Source organism: Macaca nemestrina, chromosome 13 (genome assembly GCF_043159975.1).
Source record: "Macaca nemestrina isolate mMacNem1 chromosome 13, mMacNem.hap1, whole genome shotgun sequence".
NCBI lineage: Eukaryota > Metazoa > Chordata > Mammalia > Primates > Cercopithecidae > Macaca > Macaca nemestrina.
This window is the reverse complement of record NC_092137.1, coordinates 15,099,029-15,116,478: the sequence shown is the minus strand read 5'-3', so window position 1 is coordinate 15,116,478 and position 17,450 is coordinate 15,099,029. Positions and strand designations below refer to the sequence as shown.

At 40.6% G+C, this 17,450-nt stretch overlaps 1 long non-coding RNA gene across 1 annotated transcript in view; it reads left to right on the top strand.

Annotated features, from left to right (window-relative positions):
- Nucleotides 1–747: 747 nt before the first annotated feature.
- Nucleotides 748–17,450, top strand: part of LOC105486457 (uncharacterized) — a 113,103-nt gene continuing 96,400 nt past the window's right edge. The window contains exon 1 of the long non-coding RNA XR_011611466.1: nt 748–882. This is a non-coding gene — a long non-coding RNA (uncharacterized lncRNA). The remainder of the gene's footprint in view (nt 883–17,450) is intronic.

Here is a 17,450-nt window from a genome sequence, read left to right as displayed (position 1 = left end):
CTGTGGTCTGTCCTTAAGGCCACATTAGGCGCATCAGCATTAGACATCTGAAGAAACAGCTGTGCCTGTTGGAGGCTGGACTTAAGGGGCCAGAGAGCCTTACTGTAGAGCCACTCCACCTCGTCATTTTGTTTCCCTAGAATGGGAGCATTTTAGAAACAACTAGTACCAACCACTCTGTAAGTAGGACCATGACAGACAGCAGGTCAGGAGACAGTCAAGCTCCACTTTCAGAAATGAATCAATTTTTAAAATAAAGTATACTGCCAGGGGACTCTGCAGTTCTGGCCTTCTCATGGTGGGGGTTCTGACCAAAGGTAGCACACCTGAGTGAGGAGTACTTTGCTTCACTGACTCGATAAAATGGGCTCAGGTGTGTCTGGGTCAAGACCCAGGTAACTCCAATTCCCAATCCGTGTCTGCCTTCCTGCCTCTCTATCATAATGCTGATCTACTCACATTTTTAAACACATGTTCACAGACAAAGCCAAACATCGGTCTGTCTTTGCTCGTTGTTTTAAGTAGATGCTGTTATTAATGTTTTATGTAGATGCTGTCCCAGAGAAAAAACATCCTGAAAAAGTTATTAGTTTTTTTTTTTTTTTTTTCTCTTAACATGAGGAAAGATTTTACAGAGATGTGGAGGTGAGAAAAATCTCCTGGCTTTTCATCCTTTGAAATGTGAAAAGTAGTTTTAATAGTGTCATTTACCATTTTTGCTATCTCTTTTTCAGGTTCTTTTTTTTTTTTTTCCTGAGCATGACTGAAACGATGATAAGATCCGCAGTTCCCAGGGTGAGCCTGACTTCAGAGCTCAGTGATCTGAAGGACGGAGATCGTTCGGAAAAAGGACTCATTAGCATGACTCAGGAGTCTTGGAAGGTAATCATTTCAAGATGAAGGGTTGAGAACAACACTGGGCTTTTGCCATGACTGAAGGAATCTCTTTGCTGGGCAACATGACAATTTCCAAAGCTGCTTCACTGCTGGGCTCGTCATCAGGAGCTATTTTAGGTAGCCCTGAACATCTGGCTGTAGGGGTTTTGACAAGTCAGACTTAAAGAGGCGAAGTGTGTGTGTTCTCACGTTCTTTTCCCACTGGGCAGTGGTATGCTTTGAATATCTGTCCCCTCCAAAAGTCACGTTGAAATTTAATCCGTAAGGCCGGGCGTGGTGGCTCAAGCCTGTAATCCCAGCACTTTGGGAGGCTGAGACGGGCGGATCACGAGGTCAGGAGATCGAGACCATCCTGGCTAACACGGTGAAACCCCGTCTCTACTAAAAATACAAAAAAACTATCCGGGTGAGGTGGCGGGTGCCTGTAGTCCCAGCTACTCGGGAGGCTGAGACAGGAGAATGGCATAAACCTGGGAGACGGAGCTTGCAGTGAGCTGAGATCCGGCCACTGTACTCCAGCCTGGGTGACAGAGCGAGACTCCATCTCAAAAAAAAAAAAAAAAAAAAAGAAATTTAATCTGTAATGTGGTAGCATGGAAAGGTGGGGCATTTAAGAGATGATTAGGTCATGAGAGCCCTGGCCTCCTGAATGCATTAATCCTTTTGTGGATTAGTGGGTTGTCATGGGAGTGGGACTGGCGGCTTTATAAGAAGAGGAAGAGAGATCAGAGGGACACGTTAAGCGCCCCCAGCCATGTGAGGCCCTGCGCTGCCTCTGGACTCTGCAGAGTTCCCACCAACCAGGAGGCTCTCACTGGATGCAGCTCTTGACTTTGGATGTCTCAGCCTCCATAACTGTAAAGAATACATTCCTTTTCTTATAAATTACCAAATTTCAGGTATTATGTCATAAGCAACAGAAAACAGATTAGTACAGGTAGATAAAGAGATTGTGTTTAGAATTTTAAAAGCCAGGACAATGCACTGTTTCTCAGGTATAGATTTTGGATGAGGCTGCCAGGGCAAGTCAGCGTGTTGCTTAGAAAAGCAAATCAGTGTCGCTATGACTACCATTGCTACCACCCCTATTAACTGCTGCTGCTACATGGATATAATTTATTAAAACTGCCAATGTAATAGTCATCAGAGTTCAAAAGATGATTAGGACATTGTCTCTGCCCAGGTAAAGAGACTAGCTTCAAGCCTGCATAGTGAGTGGGCGGCAGAGTGGGGTTTGGGGTTCATTGCTTTTGCCTCTCATCCTAGTCTAGAGAAAGTTCTCAGCAGAGATTCATACCTAGAACCTTCCAAGAAAACATGTCTTGAGCACTTGCCTTCCTCATTGTCTCCAGAATTTATATCCTCCTTCCTACTTTGGATGCCTTCTTAATTGTGGCTGCCATTGAATTCGGCATCTATGAATGTATGGATCATGACAGATGTTTCCCCCACATAAACTCATTAACGCTCACAACAGACTAGGGTAGGACTAGGTAAGTAGATGTTTCAAGTTTGAGAAAATACATTAGAGAACTAAAGTCAGGGAATTTAGGGGGCCTGCCTGAGGCTATATAGCCAGCAAGTGGCAGAGCTATAAATCAAATCCAGGTTTCACTTAATCCCAAAGTTCCTCAACTTTAGATCATTCTTTGTTCTAAATCTATATTCATAATTAGAACAATTCCAGGAGTAATTGTAGAAATTATCAAAGTGTTTGTTAAACTCTAAAACTTAGAGGCTAAGTCCACTTTCCTTTTTCTTTTTTCTTTTTCCTTTGACCTTCAAACTCTTTTAGTTATGTATTGTTCTCAATTAATTTCAATTAATTAATTTGGGTCTCAAGAATGTTTTATTTTTCTCCGTTTTACTTTTACTTACATATTTATATTTTTATTGTGGTAAGAACACTTGACATGAGGTAAACTCCCTTAACAAATTGTGATTGCATAACACAGTATGTTAACTATAGGCACAGTGTTGAACAGCAGATCTCTAAAACTACTCATGTTGTTTAACTTTATACCTAATGAACAACAACTTCACGTTTCCCCCTCCCCCACAGCCCCTAAAAGTCACCATTCTATTCTCTGTTTCTGAGTCTGACCATTTTAGATACCTTATATAAGTGGAATCATGCAGTGTTTGTTCTTCTGCGACTAACATATCACTTAATATAATGTCCTTCAGGCTCATCCATGTTGTTTCACATGGTAGGATTCCTTTCTTTGTCTCTTTCTTTCTTTTCTCTTCTCCTCTCTTCTCTTCTCCTCTCTTCTCCTCTCCTCTCCTCTTTTTTCTTTTTTTCCTTTTCTTTTCTTGAGACAGGGTTTCACTCTGTCACCCAGGCTGGAGTGCAGTGGCATGATCACAGCTTGCTGCAGCATCGACCTCCCAGGCTCAAGTGATCCTCCCCTCTCAGCCTCCGGAGTAGTTGAGACTAAACGTGTGCACCACTATACCTGGCTAATTTTTTGATATATATATATTTTTTTTTTGTAGAGATGAGGTCTCACTATTTTGCTCAGTCTGGTCTCGAACTCCTGGACTCAAGTAATCCACCCGCGTTGGCCTCCCAAAGTGTTGGGATTACAGACATAAACCTGCATGTCTGAGCAGGATTTCTTTTTTTTTTAAGGCTGAATAATATTCTGTTGTATGCATTATTACATTTTCTTTATTGATTTATCTATTGATGGAGACTTAGGTTGATTCCTTATCTTGGCTATTGTGAACATTGCTGCAATGAACTTGGGAGTGCTTCTTCCACATACTGATTTTATTTCCTTTGATGATATACCCATAAGTGGGATTGCTGGATCATATGGTAATTCTATTATTAATTTTTTGAAAAAGCTCTGTATTGTTTTCCCTAGTGGTTGCACCATTTTACATTCCCACCAAAAATGAACAGTGTACAAGTGTTCTCTTTTCTCCACATATTTGCAACACTTACCTTTTGTTTTTTAATAATAGCCATCGTAATAGATGTGAGGTTCTTATTGCGGTTTTGATTTGCATTTCCCTGATGATTAGTGATGTCGATTTTAAAAAAATGTACTTGTGGTTCATATGTATGTCTTCTGTGGAGAAATGTCTGTTCAATCATTTATTTATTTTTAAATTGGATTATTTGTTTTCTTGCTCTTGCGTCATATGATTTCCCTGCGTGTTTTGGATATTAACCCCTTAACAAACGTATGGTTTGCGAATATTTTCTCCCATTTCATAGGTTGCCTTTTCACTGTGTGATGGTTTTTCTTGGCTGTGTAGATCCTTTTTGGTTTGATATAGTCCCACTTGCTTGGTTTTGTTTTTGTTGACTATACATTTGGTGTCAAATCCAAGAAATAGTTGCCGAGATCAATGTCATGAAGGTTTTTCCTAGTAAAATAATTTCAGGTCTTAAGTCTAAGTCATTAATCCATTTTGACTTTACTTTTATGTATAGTATAAGATAAGGAACAATTTCTTTTTTTTTTTTTTTGCATGTAGGTATCTAGTTTTCCCAGTACTATTTGTTGAAGAGACTATCCTTTCCTCATTGTGTAGTCTTGGCACCCTTGTCAAAGATCAATTGACTGTACATGTGTGTGTTTATTTCTGGGCTATTTATTCTGTACCATTGGTCTTTATTTCTGTCTGCATGTCAGTAGCATACAATTTTGTTTACTATAACTTTGTAATATATTTTGAAATCAGGAGGTATGAGGCCTTCAACTTTGTTCTTCTTTGATTGCTTTGGCTATTCAGGGACTTTGTGGTTCCATATGAATTTTAGGATTTTCTATGTCTGTAAAAAATGTCATTGGGATTTTGATAGAGATAGTGTTGAATTTGTAGATTGCTTCATTTAGTACAGGCAGTTTAGCAGTAATAAGTCTTCCAATCCATAAACATGCAACATCTTTTCATTTATTTGTATATTTTAATTTTTTTTTTATCAATGTGTTGTAGTTTTCCTTATACAAGGAGGCTTTTGCCTCCTTGGTTAAGTTTATTTCTAAGTGTTTTATTCTATTTGTTGTTACTATAAATAAGATTGTTTTCCTAATTTCCTTTTTGGATAGTTTGTTGTTAGAAACACAACTGATTTTCTATGATGATATTGTATTCTGCAGCTTTAGTGAATTTATTAGTTCTAACAATATTTTGTGTGTGGAGTTTTTATGGTTTTCTACGTATAAGGTCATGTCATCTCCAAACAGATAATCTTACTTCTTCAATAGGCTGCCTTTTATTTCCTTTTCTTGCCTAATCGTTCTGTCTAGGACTTCTAGAACTATGTTGAGTAGAAGTGCTGAGAGAGGACATCCTTGTTTTGTTTCTGGTCTTAGAGAAAAAGGTTTTTGTTTTTCATCAATGAGTATAATGTTAACTCTGGGATTTTCATATGTGACTTTTGTTTATTTTTGGTTTGATATAATTGGTATATCTCACTTTATTGAGGTATCATTAACAAAATTTTGTATATTTAAGGTGTACAACTTGATGTTTTAATATATGTATATATTGTGAAATAATCAACATATTTGAACTAATTAACATATCTTACATAACTTTTCTTTTGCTGAGGTAAATTTTTTCTATACCTATTTGTTGAGAGTTTTTATTATGAAGGGTGTGGAATTTTGTCAAATGCTTTTTTTTGCATCTCTTGAGATGAACATGTAATATTTATGCTGTATCCTCTAAATGGGTTCTATTACATTAATTGATTTGCATATGTTGAGCCATCCTTGCATCCCAGGGACAACTCCCACTTAATCTTGGTATACAATCCTTTTAATGTGCTGTTGAATTTGATTTGGTAGTATTTTATCAAGGGTTTTTGCATCTGTGTTCATCAGAGACATTTACCTGTAGAGTTTTTGTTTTGTTTTGTTCTGTTTTATTTTTTGGTAGTATCTTTGTCTGACTTTGATATCGGGGTAATGCTGACCTTATAAAATGAGTGTAGGAGGTGTTCCCTCTTCTTTGATATTTTGGAAGAATTTAAGAAGAATTGATGTTAATTATTCTTTAAATATTTGGTAGAATTCATAAATGAAACCATATGGTCTTGGACTTTTCTTTGTTGGTCAGTTTTTGATTACTGATTCAATCTTCTTACTTTTATTGGTCTGTCCAGATTTTTCTGTTTCTTTATTTTATTTATTTGTTTTTGCATGCCAAACTACTTTGGTCAGTTTATTTCTTTATAATTCAGTCTTGGTAGATTATATGTTTCTAAGAATTTATGCATTTCACCTAGGTTATCTAATTTGTTGATGTTTAGTTGTTCATAGTAGTCCTGTGATCTCTTTATTTTAGTTGTATCAGTTGTAGTATCTCCTCTTCATTTCTGATTTTTTTTTGAGTCTTTTCTCTTTTTTTCTTAGTCTAGCTAACGATTTGCCAATTTTGTTTATCTTTTCGAAAATCAACACAGTTTGTTGATTTTTTCTATTGTTTTTCTATTTTCTATTTATTTCTGTTCTAATCTTTATTATTTTCTTCCTTCTGCTAACTTTGAGCTTAGTTTGTAGGAGACTTCAATACCCCATTTTCGACAATGAAGACAGATAATCAGTAAGGAAACATCAAACTTTCACAACATTATAGACCAAATAAATGGGCCTAGCAAGACATATACAGAACATTCTACTACCCTCTTTCTTCTATGTCCCAGCTTCCTCTTCTACTACTTATGGGAGATAGAACAAATAAAAGATGGTTCCACACTCTGTATCTTATATGGGAGTTTCCTAGGGCTGTCATAACAAAACATCACAGACTGAGTGGCTTAAGCAACAGAAGTTTATTTTCTCACAGTTCTGGAGGGTAAAAGTTGGAGATCAAGGTACCGCTCATGTGGTTTCTCCTGAGGCCTCTCTCCTTGGCTTGCAGATGGCCACCTTCTTGCATATGTTGTAAGAAGTCCTCACATGGCCTTTTCTCTGTGTGTGCACCTTCTTGATGCCTCTTTCTTTCCTTATAATGACACTAGTCCTATTGGATTACAGCCCCACTTTTAAGACTTCATTTAACTTTACCTCCTTAAAGTCCCTATCTATAAATACACTCCCATTTTGAGGTATACTGGGGTTAGGGCTTCAACATTTGATTTTGGGAAAGGGGAAACAATTCGGTCCATAAAACATTATATATTGAAAAATAAGTTGTGAAAAATGTGATGATCAAAAAGACATTCTATCCATCCTCCAGGAGCTTACTGTCTAGATAGAAATACCTAAAGAAAGATGGGGCCATAAGTGATTTTGGAGCTCAGAGGAGGGTCAGACCACCATGAGCTACACTGCTTAAGGAAGGCTTCTGGGGTGAGCCAATGAACACGGAACCTTGAAAGATGCACACACATCTCTAGAAATTCAAAAGGGAGGTCCTGCCTAAAAATTAAATAGATATGAGAAGTCCATTCTTAACTGTACATAATTGTATAAGCATAAGCCTTTCCTGGGCATCTATTCTCTGCCAGGCACTGAAGGATGAGAATACAAAGACAAGGATTTGTACTGGAGTTTCCCACACTCCACAAGAAGGATGATCTTAGAGTCAAGGATTGACAATGGATTAGACAGGGAAGTTTGCAGCACAGACAAGCCATTTAAAGTTGCTTGTGGGGAACAGCTGAATCCCCAACAAGCTATACCTAGATACATCTCTCAGGCACAGAGTTGGCTACAGAGGGCATTGCGTAGGCTTATAACCTTGGGCTTATTCCCAGGATTCCTGAATCTCTCCTCCTTGCCTAAGACTAGCATCCCTCTCCCTATCACATTGTTTTGATTGACTGCTTAGTTCCCCTCTGCCATTTAGCTCACATATTGTTCACATTTCAAGTTCCATGTGGCAGGTTCTTGTCTTTTGTATTTTACTATTTGCAATGTTCAGTCTACATGTGTGATGTCCTTTGTAAACCATGAATGTTAATCAGAGTTTAGGTGTCAGCCACAACAAATTTTGAGCTGACAATGTCTAAATCCTAAAAACGTTTCAAACCAGAATGCAAAACCATTGTCCTCACCACTCTCTGTAATTTCCATTAATTGCTCTAATATGCTGGTTCCTCTTTTTGATTGCATGCCCTTTAGAAGAAAATCATTGATACATTAATTACAGCTTTCATCTGGAGGTTCGAGAATTTCTAAACATTTATTTGGATTTCATGCCAAACTGGGGGATAATTACACATAAAAGGATCATGCTGGGTTAGATACTGACATGGGGTTTTAAAATATCCTTCCTCTAGTATAAATAGCCCAATTGGCAGCTCAGGCATGCATCTCATCGCTGTGTGCAGCTTGACCGACTACATTTTCTGTTTAGCGATAACACAGGATAATAGATGGTGCTCAGAGAGGTAACCTTCAAGCTCAATGACTGAGACATGCTTTCTGATCCAAAGTTGCAGCAGGTGAGATTGTAAAGCCCGAGTCTTGGAGAAATGCTACAGGGTACCGGAAACCAGGCGGCAGTAACACAGCTTCCTTTTTCGAAAGAGAATCCCTATCTTATTAATGTGGGATGACCGCAGTGTTTCTTGGTACTGGGGATGGCCCAGCTGAATTCCAGCAGATGGCACCTTGCTGTGGCTGCTCTCCTTTTAACAATCTGGAAGGTGCTTCTTGGGGTCTCGGCTGCACATCTTGGAGGGGCTGAGGATCACTGTCTTGCTTCGTGCTGGACCTCTGGCTTTCTTCCTCTTCCCGGCCCTCCTTACCTGTACATACTCTTGCTGCTTCAGTGATATAATGCTTTTCTTTAAGGTTTGCTCATCCTCGCCTGTGAAACCACAGGTGAAGAATTGTAAACTAAGGGTTTTAGCCATGTATTCAAGAAGGGATTTGGCAATCAAATGGTTCCCATGAACACACACTGACATTGTTTCTTTCTGGATTGTCACCATCCACAGAGCTGGAAGGGAGCCAGAGAACAGCCTTCCTAAGTATGCTGATTGGGGTCCTGGGTGAAGCCAGTTGTCTGCAATGTTACTCCCGCTTGATGAATTTCTCTCTGGATCAGGACTGGAATGCAGAAATTGTGGATTAGTACCCCAACCACCATGTATGTGCCCAGTGACCTTGATGACGTCAGCTCAAATGGGCTTCATTTCTACCAACACACAGGAACATTTTGATGCAATCACATACATTTATGCAGATAACAGCTACCATTTAAAACTACCGTTTATCAGATAGTCACTATGTGCCAAGCATTAGATTAGGAAATTTACATATATGATTTAATTTAATCTTCATGATAGCTTTGAAAATTAGTTATTATGCAGCTTGCCCAGAGTCATGAAGCTAATAAGAAAACCCCAAACCTGGGGTGCAGGTTGAACTCCAGAGCCTTGTTCTTTTCCCCATACCAGGCTGCAGCTCAGTCAATACCTTAGATGCAGTTGAGTCCAAATATATGTGTGTGCACACACATAGGTGAGCACGTGCATGTATGGAAAAGACTTACGTTTACACCGAGAGCGTGAGTCTTGTGTCTTTGGTTCCAAATTCCCTGGGACACAGGTTTTATCATCTCATCCTGAGCCCGGAATGATCCTTTCCAGCCTCTCTCAGAAGCAAGTACTTACGGCTTCTCTTTGTTTTTCTTTTCTGTGTAAGTGAAAACATGGTAATTTTTTTTACATGTGTTACAGAATAATTGAGCCCATTTTCATGTCATAAATTATGTGGCTGATTTCTCATACTTTCGAGCCACCTGTGTTGTGTCTGACAGCTATACCAATTTTGTTTACTGGGAAGTCGGGGGAATGAGGCCTGTGCTTCCCTTATTTCTCTTGTGATTAAGGCCATGTCCATCATTATCTCATTTAATCCTCCCAGCAACCTCTGAGGAGAGGATTATGATAATCACTCCAATTTTACGGCTGAAAACATTGAGGCTCAAAGAGCTTACAATATTAGTTTTAAATCACCCATGAGAAAGTAGCAGATCTGGGATCCTCAGTTTCCCCTTCGTCCTCCTCCCTGACTTGAAGTCCCATCCTCCCTGCACTGACCCAGCAGGGCTGTGTGTGCTCCCTCATCTGCCCCCTGGGTCCTGAGCAGGAGGCTTGCCTGTGTGCACCCAGCTTGTCACCAATGCCTGCCAGGATCAAGGGAGGAATAAACGGGGGCTCAGCAGGCCCTGTGTTTGTGTTCTGCCTTGTTTCAATAAAATATGATCTTCCTGCAGACAGCCCAATGCAGTCCACGGAGTTCGTTAAATCAAGAGCTTTCTCCATGCTGCTCTCACTAAAAGACACTTTCACTTATGCACAGGTGGTGGTCCCGAGACTCGAGCTGCATAGGGACGCCAGTGGGGAGGAGCTGCTGCCGAGCTGGGAATGTGCTCCCCGGACATGGCAGGGGGGACGGAGATTTGAGACACAAATCCACATCCACGTCTCATTTTATGCTTTTCCAAAGTAACTTACAAATCTTATTCCATTTTGATGCGTATGGGTTCAATGATCCCCCTTTTATAGATGACTGAGCAGAGGCCTAGCAACATGAGGTGACTCAGCGTCACTCAGCATGCTGGTGCAGAGCTAGGATCCAGGTGAGCTTACTCTTGACAAGGCATTTGCTTGCTGTGTTAAATGACGACACTTCTACGTGGAGTGTTTCTTTTTAGTGGCACTGCTATCCTTCCCGACCATCGTTAGTTCATGACCACAAATACATGCTTCTCTGTGGTTTGGCCTTTTTGCTGTCGCCTGACTGATTGCTGGAAAGGTTTTCTTTATGCTGAGCTGAAATCGCCTCTTTCATTGTAATTCAGGCCTCCAGAGCTTCACAGAATAAGTATTCAGCTCAAGTCTTCTCTTGTCCCAATATCTCTGATTTCTTCAGCCTGTTCTCATGAGAGACAGAATCTAGGCCTCTCTCCATCCTGATTGCCTTTCTCTGGATGCACATGCCATGAAAAATGAAAGTTCAACTCCCCACATGGGATCTAATCAGGTCAGTGCAGAGAGAGGTCTCTGCCGGCTGTGTTGGGCTCCCAAGGCTCTAGACGAAGTGGTCTCTGAAGGGGCCCTGTCCATCACTCAGGCATGAGCTTATTTCCTGATAGGCCTCACTGTGCCTTCTGGAGGCATCTGCTTATCTTCCCCAGTATGGGCTGGTTCTATGAAAATGGGCATGGTCCAGTCCAAAGTGTCAACAGTGCAAAGGTTAAGAAACCTTATAATTCATTATCTAAAAAAAAAAACAAACAAAAAAAAAAACAATTCCACAAATAATGAGCTGCTTCATCAACAAGGAACATTTACTGCACATCAGTTATGTACAAGGTTTGGTGCCAGGCCCTAAGGCTATGAACAGTAAGGTGTTGTTCTCATAAAAACAATTTCCCTACATTTGTGGAGACCATTGGAGTTTACAGATTGTCTCTATACCGATCATCTCACAAGAATCTTCGTCCCTCTGCAGGATATAGAAGTGAAATCTGCATTGACCTCAGTCTGGAGACAGATTCTGCAAGGACCAGGGATCAGAAAAATAGAGGGAATCTCCAAACAGGGGCTGAACAGAGAGTGTTTGAGACATGGAGGTTCAAAGGCCAGTGGGGAAGACAGAACATTGCTCAAACAGATGGGCTAGAATCGGATACTGAAGCTGGTGTTTGCAGCAAGGCCTCTGGGAAAAGAAATTTTAAAGAGCAAGAAGGTCAGAAGGAAATCTAAGGGATTTGGCCTTGGAGGTCGGCTTTAATCTATCTCCTGGCATGTGGTGTGCAGGTCAACAAATAATCAGCTAAAGAGTGGAACAGATAACAATTCGAGGACATTCACCACATTACAGAGGAGGAAAAGTGGAGATTCCCGGCCAGTTGTGAAAGTTGTAAGCAATAGAACCAAAATTAAATTCTAGCCTCCTGACCCCCTAATCCCAGCCGCTTTCTATTACCCCCTGCCATTTCTGCCTCAAGGACGCTATCTTTCCCCCAGTAACTACAATAACCCAGGTTAGAATAAGCTGGGTGAGTGTTAAGTGCTCTGTATTGTCACGCTGGGCTAGAGAACTGGGAACTTCAACCCTATGTTGTACACATGTTTCAGTCCATTAAAATGTCAGCAGCTGCCTGCTCAATCGTGTGGTAGAAATATACTTTTTGATTCAAAGCAGCAGCCAAAGATTTATTTGTGGATATTTCTTGTTAGATAATAAATTATAGGGTTTCTTAACCTTTGCACTGTTGACACTTTGGACTGGACAGTTCTTTGTTGTGGGAACTGTCCTGGGCATTGTAGGATATTGAGCAGCATCCTTGGTCCCTACCCACTAGGTGCTGGTAACACTCCTCTCCCCAGTTGTAACTATCAAAAATGTCTCCAGATATTGCCAAATGTCCTCTAGGGGGCACAATTTCTTCCCGTGCTCTGCATTGAGAACCACTGATCTGTTCATACAAATTTAAACTCAAAAGATACCAAAGGTGTGCAAGTATCTTTTTCGAATAATGACTTCTTTTCCTCCGGGAAGATACCCAGTAGTGGGACTGCTGGATCAAATAGTAGCTCTACTTTTAGTTATTTAAGGAATTGCCATACTATTTTCCATAGCGGCGATATTAGTTTACATTCCCACCAGCAGTGTAGAAGTGTTCCCTGATCGCCGCATCCATGCCAACATCTACTGATTTTTGATAATTTGATTATGGCCATTCTTACAGGAGTAACAAGATATTTCACACGCATGTTTATAGCAGCACATTTCACAATAGCAAAATCGTGGAACCAATTCAAATGCCCATCAATCAATGAGTGGATAAAGAAACTCTCGTATCTATGAGATAGAATACTACTTAGCCATAAAAAGGGATAATTAATAGCATTTGCAATGACCTGAATGAGATTGGAGACTATTATTCTAAGTGAAGTTACTCAGGAATGGAAAACCAAACATTGTATGTTCTCACTGATATGTGGGAGCTAAGCTATGAGGACGCAAAGGCATAAGAATGATCAATGGACTTTGGGGACTTAAGGGAAGAGTGGGAGGGGGGCCAGGGATAAAAGACTACAAATATGGTGCAGTGCATACTGCTCAGGTGATGGGTGCACCAGGATCTCACAGATCTCCACTAAAGAACTTACTCGTGTAACCAAACACCACCTGTTCCCTAATAACTTATGGAAAAATAAATCTTTAAAAATTGCCTAGAGTAAACTTGGAACTTAAAAAGAAAAGATACCAAAGGTCCAAGAGCAGTCTTTCTCTCTTCTGCCAAACCACTCAGCTATCCTGCCACAGTTTTTTTTTTTTTTTCCCCAAATTGCTGTATTTGGTGTTTTGTATTTTTGCAATGAAGCCACACTTGTCATTGCTGGGAACACTGAGGCCTTGCATATGGAAAGGTGAGCCATTTCTGTGAGGCTGCCTGAGGGGCCTGACAGCCACTGAGGCCACTGCTCCAGGCTGGCTTTGCAAATGTCGGCAAACATTAGAAATTAGGGTTGGGCACCGTGGTTTACGCCTGTAATCCCAGCACTGTGGGAGGCTGAGGCTGGCAGATCACCTGAGGTCAGGAGTTCAAGTCCAGCCTGGCCAACATGGTGAAACCGCGTTTCTACTAAAAACATAAAAAATTAGCTGGGCAGCGTGGCAAGCGCCTGTAATCCCAGCTACTCTGGAGGCTGAGGTGGGAGAATCACTGGAACCTGGGAGGTGGAAGTTGCAGTGAGCTGAGATCATGCCACTGCACTCTAGCCCGGGAGACAGAGTGAGACTCCGTCAAAAAAAAAAAAAAAAGAAAGAAAGAAAGAAAGAGAGAGAGAGAGAGAGAGAGAGAGAGAGAGAGAGAGAGAAAGAAAGAAAGAAAGAAAGAAAGAAAGAAAGAAAGAAAGAAAGAAAGAAAGAAAGAAAAAGAAAGAAAGAAAGAAAGAAAGAAAGAAAGAAAGAAAGAAAGAAAGAAAGAAAGAAAGAAAGAAAGAAAGAAAGAAAGAAAAGAAAGAAAGAAAGAAAGGGAAATTAGGACTGGGCCTTTGGTCCCTGCCTTTGAATAATGTAATGTCTAACCTGCTTTGAAGAACACAAGAAAGCAACCTGACATAAAACTTACCCCTCACTCAACCCTGCGCATGCTTCCTTAGAGCCAACGAGTTTCTTCCTGCCTTTGACGCAGCCAGCCTTTGCCAATAGCTTAGCTCTAGTTCAGTGTTTCTCCAGAAGTTCTGTAATGAGTGTCTCATGTGTGCAAAGCATTTTCTCAGCTAAAATGCACTTGATTATTTTCTTAATAGACCTACACAGACACAAACACTCCCATTTGACAGATGAAAAAATGGAGTTTCGTATGAGTCCACATTTCCTCTTTAACTAAAAACTATTGTAAATCAGTCTCAAATTTTAGAAAAGTTACAAATGCAGTATAAAAACTTTTCTTGAAGCATTTGACAGTAGGCTGTTGTCCTGATACCCCATCATACCCAAATACTTCAGAGCGTATTTCCTATGGACAAGGCCAATCTTCCACATAATCACAGTATACACGCAAAAACATCCAATTAACATTGATTCTTTCCTATCATCTAATCCTCTATCCCATTTAAGTTTTGCCAAATGTCCAGTAGCAGCCTTTAGAGCAAATAGATGCAGTTCAGAGTCACATGGTACATCTACCAGTCATGTTTCTTAAATCGTTTCCCACATGGAACAGTTTCTCAGGTTTTTTTTTTGATTTCCAGGACACTCTGAAAGACATAATATAATTGAATCCATTTTTATTTTCTTAGTCAATGTTTATTATCTTCAGAGGGACTGAAAACTTAAAATTGTGTAGTTCAAAACTTACAAAATTAAATACAAGTAAAAGGAATGTAAATCATTTTTCAAATAATGTACAAGTTTGCAGCATTTATATTATGGAGGTATCAAAGCTTAAAACTACAATTGCATTTTGGGATTTGCTGTATATTGAAAACCATAAATTTTCATAATATATATAGCTCCAATCCAACACAAAGAAGTCCAGTCTAGCTCTCTCCCTTTCCATATTTGCGACTCTCTAAAAGGGAGAAACCTGACTCCCATTGCCATGCTGTATTTTCTAACTTGTTCCTTTTCCTATGTGTAAATAACCTCCCATCCTTGCCATAGACCATACACACACCTCCTCACTCCACGCTGGGCTGCTCTGCTACTCCAGGCCCAGGCTCTTACTTCCTGTTATTGGCCGTTCCTTGATATCCTCACCTATCCTGTCTGTGTGGATGCTTTCCTCACCATTCTCTGACTCCTATACCCCTCATATGGACACTGCAACTCTTCCAGCCCTCCCCTCACCCAGCTGGAGAAGATGTCCAGCTTGGTCAGCCTCACCCAATGGCTTTAGGACTGGATTATTCAGGAAGGGAAGAGGAGGGGAGTATGAGCAGGAGAAGGTAGAAGAAGGGCTCACGATTACTTTTGTTTGCAATCAGGTTGCACCTCACCCACTGTATTGCAAAGTACTCTCTCTGGGAGGTCACTGGTGTTCTTATCTCAGTCTTCCTCTTCCACATCCTTCAGCAGCAAACACAGTTGATCATGTCTTTTTTTCTTGAAACCTTCTGTTCCCTTGGCTTTTTACTGTTATTTTCCTTTACCCATCCCTAAAATATTGATGCTTGCTTGTGATTTCCCTTTGCTTTCCTTCTCTTTTCATTCTACACCATTGCTTTGAGTTAATGTATCCAGTTCAACATCACAGGGGGAGCTGTGGATGAATGTCTTTCTTCTAGTGCTAGACATAGTAGATGACATATCCCAAAGTCAGACGCTGTATCTCAGTTAAACAGTTACACAACTTTCTTTGCCGCAAGACTTCAAAATGCCTTTTAACATATTAATGGACATTCTGAATCTTCAGGAGGGTGATAATCTCAGTCCCAAATTTATTTGGCCAGAAAACAATGTTTCTGTTTTTTGGACTCTCTATTAACATCTTGCAACAAAACTGGTGTTTGGTGGAGCACAGAGTGGAAAGTGATGCTTGGAAATGATGCTTAAAAGATGCCCTGGAAACATATCCAGGAGGCCCTCATCATGGGCCGCCTTCCAAAGAGGAGAGCATGTGACACATCCAATCAGTTGACCCAATTTGGAGGTTCTTTAGAAGGAGGAGTGCAAGTGTGTTTCTATGTTGGTCTGAAGGATACAGAGATGCTGATGGTGAACATTCTCAACATCTGTCCCCTTCAATTGGGTACAGTGCACATAAACTATAACTTTATGGAATCTGAGTCCAGGTTACAACGCTTGTTCTGCATATACAAGTTATTTATGTGCTCAGAGTCTCAGTTTCCTCAACTGGAAAGCAGACATGAGAAAAATCCTACAGAAAATGGCGGCTGTGAGAATGAAAGCTGTATAAAGTTGGCAGTTGTGATCACCTTCTCCTTCTTCAGTGCCCTCCCAAGCCACACTAGTAGATAGTGGTGGAACTTTGCTTAAACTCAAGTCTACCGCCTCTTAGGTTTCAGAAACTAGCAGATGTGGCCTCAGCATTGACTCTGTAATACTAGCTGATTAGCCTTTGGTTTCTTACCTAACCTGTCTGCACATAGCTTTCCTCACCTATGAAATGGGTGATAATACCTATCTCAAGTTGCTGAAATGATGGAAAGAGAGTGTGTGAAGAGCTTAGCACAGAGTGGCTGCACAATGTTGAGAAATTAGCAAATATAGCATGGAGTGCTTCTAAAGCATGCATGCATTGAACTGAAGAGTCCTGTTTGGAGGGGATTGTTGACCTCCATGACAAAGCAATGGTTTTGGAAACATCACTCCCTCACCCCACCATAATGCTTCAAAAATCTAGTGGCTAGACCCCTCTTCCTCTTCTTCTTCTTTTTTTTTTTTTATTACAAGGAGGGAAGTATAGCTGCCTCATTTGTTGCTTCCAGGATTTCAGAAAGAAGAGATGTCTACTCTTTCTGTTCCTTTTCCTTCCTTCCCTCTCTAACGTGTTTGAGGTAAGTGTGCAGGCTGCCCTAGGCTTGTTTTGATAACTGGATGTTCAGAGTCACATGGTACATCTACCAGTCATGTTTCTTGAATCTTTTTCCCATGGAACAGTTTTTTTTTCCACATGGACGTGCCTTAGGCTTCTTTTTGATAACTGGACCCCAAGATCCCCCCAGGTCTGTGGGGGAAAGGACACTAGGCTTCTTTCATCTCCCTTTCTCCAGAGGACTCAGGTCTGGAGAGAGTTTTGTCTGAGAAGTTTAACTCAGACTGTGCCAATTTGGGGTTTATTCTACCTCTCTGAGTTGTTGCTGCTTTCTCGAAATTAGGCAATGGAGTATTTTGAACCAAACGAGAGCCTTACAGAACTTCCTGTCCACCTCCCTCATTTTGTGGGTGAACCGAGGCTTAGACCTGGTTCAAGGTCACACTTGGAGATAGAGCTAGGGCTAGAATCTGGGGCCCCTAAGTTCCTTCCTGCCTTGCCCTGCGTGCATGTGATACTAATTTCTTTGACTTTCGATTTCATGGTTAGTATTTTCCTTGTTATCTTTGCTGTCTCAGATTTTTTCAGATCATTTGTTTGTTGTCTAGATAACA